We start from the raw sequence: 8,226 nt of genomic DNA, 5'->3' as shown, positions 1-8,226 counted from the left end.
ATTATGTCAATAATGGGATGGCATTTCATTGATGTCAAGCTCCATTAATCTTGGTGTTCAAGTCCGGATTGATGATTGACGACTACTCTCATTGGGTAAACAGACGGGTATCCTGGTCGGCCCATTTACGACCGACCATCGGATAAGTATAGCCCAAACAAACCATGAGTGTTTGGGCTATAAATCAAATATCTACGAGCCCCGCTTATTAGGTTCACTCATAGATACCCAATCATCTACTCGGGGATTTGAACTGTTTGATCTGCCGCTGTTAGAACACCATTCCATAATCTTATTTAAAAAATAATAAATCTAAATGTTGATAAGAAATGACATGTCAACATGGTGCATGGGATGATTAATGAAAGGACAATGAAGGTAATATATATATATATATAGAAAATGATATTTTCACTGAAAAATATTATCCAGAAAAGTTACTGATTGTAATTTTATTTTTATTTAATAATTAAGAAAATATTTTTTTAATTAAAAAACATAATTAAGGAATTTAAAAAGGATAATACTATTAAGACCGATAATTAACCTGTGAAATTTAACTGATAAGTGTAAATATATATATTTTTTCTTTTTTTTTAATATTTTTTATATATCTTTAAACAGTTTTAAAAATTAAAATTAAAATCAATTCATTAATAATCATTTCTTTAATTTAAAAAAAATAAAAAATTCAATCTATTCAAGTAACATTTTTCATTTGAAAAAGTGTTCGAAAAAAGAATTCACACTCGGTAACTTTTATCGGTAGTAGTCGGTGTAGCAGTATCATCTGTATATATATAATTTCTGAGTTTTAATTTGTGAAAAAATATCTCAGGTTCAATGAACTCTGATACCAGTACTCGCACGAAAGTTCAAAGGGAGGCAACCAGATCAGTCACTCCATCACATCAATATATATATATACATATGGACCATGTCAATGTGCATGGTTTGCATGCATGCATGCATGAGTAGAAAACTTTTTTGGCACCGACATAAGGACAAGCAGCTGGATGCATGCTTCTTTAGTACTCTTTGTAGTCCCATTCGTGTTCCTCAACACCAACCAGCGCGAGGCATGCATACGGCCCCAAAAAATAAACAACAATACAAATTAAACGAAAATACAAACCACATGATCAAGTTGAGTCTTTTCAACACATTTCTTGCATTTTTGGGTAATTCAATTTGAGTTTTAAGGGTACGTTTGAAACATAAACTATTCTCAATTCATTTCAATCTATCATTACAATTTTTTCAAATTTCAATACAAAATATAATAAACAATTTAAATTTTTCAAATTTTAAAATAATAATATTAAAAAATAATATTCTAATAATATTTTATCATCTCAACTCAACTCACTTCAACATCCAAACTCACATTTCAATTTTTGGATAAACCAAATCAATCTTATTTGGATGCAACACATTACCATACACAGGATGGGCCGAGTCAAGAAGGGCAAAGTTGGCCCCAAAAGCCCAAAGATGAGCAGCAAAGTCGAATGCGTGAAACGAGAATCCTTGAATCAGAAGGCTTGACATTACTACTGGCCAACAATCTCTATACACAATGTCAAGGATAACCCTAGTCCTTGGACACTAGTAGCCAAACAAACTTGGAAGGTGGGCGCGCCAGGTCGAGACCATGTCACATTTAATGAAGTTCTGGGACGGGCGCGCCACAACGTGTATCCTGGACTGCCAACGGTTGCCACGATCGATTGCCACGATCGGGCGTAGACAACCTGTTGCGTGGCAGAACGTAGGAAGAAGGCACGACCAGGGTACGAAGCGACATCACCATAATCCGCTTGCCAGGAGACCACTCCAACCGAGTATATATCCATTTCACTGGGGCAGAAAACTCTCTATATACTTTCATTTGAGTTACCTTAATCACATACTGAGAACCCAAACTGATTTAGGTATCAGAAGTATTTCTCACCACCTCGAGCTCTCATTTCCCATATTTGCATAAACAAGTCGACCCCTTGTGGAGTTATTCAAGCTGCGAAACACAACATTAACAATTGTCATCCTTTTTATCATTAATCTTGTACACTGCTTTGCTTCTGCATGCCCCCATGCACTGCCTGAAGTCTTTTGCCTACCGTCCACATGCGCCATGTGCCATAGAGACTCCTTTTGTTGGGTTGTCAGTTGGATCCCCAAGTCCTATCCACTTGGCCGGCAACCTAATCTTATATGAGGAATGCTACACACCCTCTCATATTTTACATACTACATTTTAAAAAAAATTTAAATTTTTTAAATTTTTTTTGAATTTATTCTATTTAAACTAATTCAATTTTTCTATTCATTATTCATATATTAAATATTTGATAAAAGAAAAAAAAATAAAAATTAAAAAAAATGTGATGTGTGGAGGTTGTGTAGATTTTTTGATCTTATATTACCATACTTATAATATATTTATAATTTTCTAGCATGTGTATGGTAATATGACTTATTCTCTATTATTGGAGTCGTTTGGATTCAGAGATAAGTTATGATCAGTTGAGATGGTTTGTGAATAATAGAATAAAATATTTTTAGAATATTAATTTTTAATATTATTATTATTTTGAGATTTGAAAAAATTGAATTGTTTATTATATTTTGTATGAAAATTTAATAAAATTATTTTTGAATTTAAAAAAATTAAATTATTTATCATATTTTATGTAAGAATTTAAAAAAATTATAATAATAAAAATGAGATAAATTGAGATAAATTAAAATAGTTTATGAATTCAAACAACGCCGTCTCATTACTTTTGTATATTTTTATTTTTTTCTAACCTCATTCATAAAGAATATATATATTCAACAGCGCTTAGAGAATAATAAATTAGATGCAGTGATTGAAGTCTATTTTTCTTTCCTCTTCTCTCTTTTTTGTTTTATTATATTTTCTAAAATTACTAGATTAGATAGGTCCAGTAGAATTTTTTTTTTTTAATGGCTTTTTAAAAAGTAAACTGGTTTTGTTTTTTGCTTGGGATAAATACTACCGACAACTATTATCTTCGATTGCTATGTTCAACGGTCCAAACAAGTCAGCATAACTCTTTCCTCTATATATGAGTAAAAAAATATTTTTCTCTATCGATCTGCATATATGCTGTGGCCCCCATCAGCCCTCCTGATCTGCTGCATGCATTCAGTAGGGCAACGTCGTCACTGCATCACCGACTCCGATTCGTTCACTACTGATTACCATGTGTCCTACATGCCCTTGATCACGGCAATTCTGTGCCACGTCATCTTCGAGTCAGATTCACTGCTTGGCACGTGATCTGATATGTTCGCGTTTAGCACTTTCACACTTCCAAATATCGATGAGCTGAGCTCCGTATAATGTCTCTTAAATTCTTTAATTAAAAAAAAAAAAAACGAGAGAGAGAAAGGAAAGAGCTCCCTATCATGTCAATGAACCTAGAGAGAAGTCGTTTTACAACAATTTGGAGCTATGCCTGTCTCAGACTCTCACCTGTCACGCACGCTCTTGGCTAGTTTCAGGGTGAAAGGCAGGCCAGCATGCGGCCCATCATTTGAAGGAAAACAAAGGGACGGTTGAATCACAGCGTGCTATATTATGCAGAACTATTGTGCAGAAACGTCCCAGAAAGTGCATATATACATTAAGGATACTGTTTCTTATATATAGGTTTGTATATATATACCTTATAACCTATTGATGTGAATAAAATAAATCTGAATAGTTTTTCGGTGTACGAAGGAAAATAATTATGGAAATGGGATTTTGCATTATGAAGTGTTGCAGAAAGCAGTGTATGCATCGATGCTTTTAACACAGAACAGGGTCCAAACAAACGCCTTAAAGCTACACTACTGCCAATGTCGCTTTGACCAATAGCATTATAAATATAAGGAATAAATAATGGATGGATGGTCGACATTGTCTTGAATGACAGTATGACACCAACTTTTGGCACACACTCCATCCAAATGCAAGGCCAGGGCTGAACTCTTTTTTAACTTTCTCAGTATTCGCGTCGGCAGGGATAGTACAGTCTGATTGGTCAACTCACATTGCTGGAGTAATCTCATTGCTGCGAAGTAATCTCCCAACCGAACCAAATGCGTTGGCATTTATTTTCAGCACTTTTACTCCAAAACTACACCCGACACGGCTATCATGATCCTACACCAAGCTTCTCTCTCGTAAATGAAATGAAAGGGACGTAACTGATGACAAATTTAAGAGGAGTGCAGTAAATAATTGCTATTTTCACGTGGTTTTGTTGCTTTTCGATCTCTGAGCTTATGTATGCTCTCTCTCCCCCTCGTCTTTGTGTGCTTCAAAGCCGTGAATCTGTGTCTGACACTTGCCAAAAGAACGAATCTGGATCTGACGTGCAAAACAACGACCCAAGATATTGATGGGCACTAGGGTTTAAGCAGAGTACAGAGTACAGACAAGTGAAAGTGATTATCGCGGTGTAGATCACCAGCTGGCCTAGGTCTGAGAAGAAGATATAGTAGGATCCTCCAAGATCGTGATGATCACTTTGTGTGCTCTGAAATTAAAATCGTACGATTATTGTTGTGGCCAGACTTGCCGAGTATCCCCATCTATCTGCACTACAGCTTTAGCCTTTACGTAACGAGAGATATTTTTCTTGGGTTGCGAGCAAAGTATGGTATATCTGACAGAGCAACACTGCTAACTTTTTTTTATTTTTTTAACCACCCTTATCAAACACTTCATGCAATATGTAAATATTATGAAATTATTTAAAAAAATTAAAATTTATTATTAAAAATTTATTATATAAATATCATATTTTTTTAAAATAATTATACAATATTTATTACTGTAACTAATATTTCTCATCAAACACGTACATAAACGTATCCTGAGCCTCTAATCGCCAAGAAAACAGTAAGGTCAAGAAAAAGAAAAAAAATATATTTTAAGAAAATTAACTGCTGTACCGATACATCTTCTTTATTACTTATATATATAAATTATCAATTAATAAAGAGGATATGATTTCATAAAAATCTTATCCAATAGAAAGGCTCATGCAGTACCGTTAGAATGATACATGCACGGTGCCATTTGCAAGCACAAATCATTAACTCTTAACTCTTATAGGGATTTTTATCCAAGTGGGTGGTTCATGAATCTCTCAACTTGATTATAAATATAAGCTCTCCATACTGATCTCGGTTTATATCTTCTTGGTGTGCTTGTGGGCCGTGGCAAGAATGGATGGCAAAGCATATTTTGGCTACAAAAGTATTTTAAAAAAATAAATTTATAAATTGACATAATTTGATATAATATGTTATAATATTATAATTTTTTTTTATAAAATAAAATAAATCTAACGTATTATATTAAATTATATCAATTTATAATTATCACTGATAATTATTTAATAAATATATATAACATAAATTGGATGAACCATATTATAAAAGATATTTTATATAAACTTGAAACTGGATGAACCAATTTTTGATAAGGTAACGAAAGACGGTAGAGTGAAAACTCTGGGCCTTGGCCTAGCCATCCATTGGCGGGTGCCCTCGTCCGGATGTCGGAGGTGGATTGACCCTCAATGTTGTCAACATGCCGGAGGAGAGAGAGAGCCGAGGTAAAGATCAATGCACGAGAAAATTTAAAAAAAATGATTTTTTTAAAAGAAAATAGTAGTATGATTTATAAATGTGCCTATCAAATATGTTCACTCGTATATTTTTATTTTTTTAATAATTTAAAAATTTTTAAAAATATTTGAAAAAAAAAATCTATTTACATTAGTTCGCATATTTGGACTGCACCCTAACACCACAGCGGGAGCCTGGATTATCAAACTTGATTTTTCGTGTTTCAAAGGGTTGGAGGATGCGTTGAGTTGGATTTGCGGCAAAGAACAACTTTTTGACCTTCATAGGATATCGATGGGCGAAAGGGTCGCCTTAGCCAAATTTCACCTTGAGGGAGAAGCAAATGTGGTTTCAGTTATTAAAGCAAGAGTGCCGCGTACTCACTTGGTCTGACCTTGTCGAAGGGTTGCAAGTGCAATATAGGGTCATGCAATTTTTTGACCCCTTCGCCAAACTAGTCAAACTCCAACATGAACGATTAATGTTTTATTATCAACAATGTTTCCAAACATTACTGGCTAAGGTGGGGATTATGCCGCTTGAGCGGCAAATAAGTTAGATGATTTTAGATAAAAATTAAAAGTTAAATAAAATATTATTAGAACATTATTTTTTAATATTATTATTATTTTAGAATTTGAAAAAGTTGAATAATTTATTATATTTTGTGTGAAAATTTAAAAAATTTGTAATAATTAGATGAGATGAGATTATATAAGATAAAAACGTTTCTATATCCAAATAAGATATAAAGTAGATGTTACGAGAAGAAGGCCTCAGACCCTCTCTATGGCGATTGATCTTGCCCACATTTATGAAGCAAGTAATTCGGTTTTTAGAAATCATCTGAACGTGAAGCAAGAAGGCCTCACAATGAACCACACAACACCAATGTTAGCACACCCACACCTATTAACGCCGAATAGAATTTAGATTAATTCTGACAGTTAGTTTTAACAGATAATCAACACAAAGAATACAAGAAATTTGTCCAAAAATACAAAGAAAATAACCTTGATGTTCAATTGAAGATTATCAAAACTCAAGAACATCAAAATCAACCCACAAGACAAGTTGTAATAGTTGTAATTCGAAAATATCATATTTTTACCAAAAATATCAAAATTCTAATAAACACACAAAAAAAATACATAAATAAAGAAGTAATCTGCCAAAGATCTGGCCAAAATCGGGTTCAAAATTATTTCATAAACGAGAAATAAAATATTACCATAAAAAGCAAAAAAATATCTAATAAAGGATATTCGAAAGGGAAACAACTGATTTTGGCCTAAAAACCGATGCACACCAAGCATAGTTGGGTGACAACAACGTGCGCATCGAAAAGAGTTTTCCAAATTGGGGCAATTCCGATACTCATAGTCAAAGTAATGGTCAAAATACTGACACCTACTCAAAAGTGCAAATCATGGAAAGATCATTGTTTCCTATTATACTTGCATTGATCTGTCGTCTCAAGGTAGTTCAGTGTCATCAACGTGCAATCTGACAACTCAGTATCATCTGACTCTCACAAATATAGCATTTTTTCAAAAACTCCATAACTTGACGCTGCAACTCTTCAGATTCTTTGGGACTGAGCCGATACCTAGGTCAATTTGGCAAACTCGACCTTGGAACAAAGTCAATCAGATGCTGAATATCCCTCGTTGGTGCCAGTCCAGGAGGAAGATCTTTAGGTATCAGATTAGAGAACTCTGTTGCAGCTACTGCACCTTTGGTGGCAAATCTGGGCCTATGTCTGCTACACTAGTCCCACAAGGTAGCAAAACATAAATTACGTCTTCACGCTCAATCACCTCTAAAAACCTGAACATAGAAAACATGTTAGTATGATTGGCTATCAGGGTAGGTGTGGTTCCTTTCCAGCGAGGTCCCAACACGATTTTCTTCCCTTTGATACTAAGGAAATATGTATTCTTCCGCTCATCTTGAATAACAATGTGATCATGCTACCAAAGTTTGCCTAATAACACATGTCATGCATCCATAGAGACGACATCGCACAAAACATTATCAAAATATTTTCTGTCGATCGAAAAATATATTTGGCATTGTCTATCTATTATTAGCTCATTGTCCTTATTCGGCCACAACAACTTTTACGGCTTTGGATGACGGTTTGTCTTCAATCAATTGTAACGTCTACACAGCTTTTTCAAACATCACTTTTTCACAATTTTCACTGTCAATAATCATCTTACAAATTTTATCGGCAGCTGTGTAGGTAGTGTGAAAAATATTGGTTCTCAACCAATCGTCTCTTGAATTGAAAGCCAGTAGACTCTTGTGAACGACCAAGGTCTCATGACCACCAACACGTCTATATTCTCATTTCATGGCCCCGTTCCTCAGGTTGGGCCAAAGCCAACCCAAATCCTATATATATATATATATATATATAAAAGATTTCGTTAACCAAAACGATGTCGTTTTGGTTATGAAATCTTTTTTATTTTTTTAAAAAACAAACGCCAAAACGATGTCTTTTTTTAGGGGGGTGTTAGGGTTCCACTTCCCTCTCTCTCTCTCTCTCTCTCTCTACATGTGTCG

This window comes from Juglans regia, chromosome 10 (genome assembly GCF_001411555.2).
Source record: "Juglans regia cultivar Chandler chromosome 10, Walnut 2.0, whole genome shotgun sequence".
NCBI classification, from domain to species: Eukaryota; Viridiplantae; Streptophyta; class Magnoliopsida; order Fagales; family Juglandaceae; genus Juglans; species Juglans regia.
The sequence above is the reverse complement of the archived record's forward strand: the minus strand, read 5'-3'. Positions refer to the sequence as shown.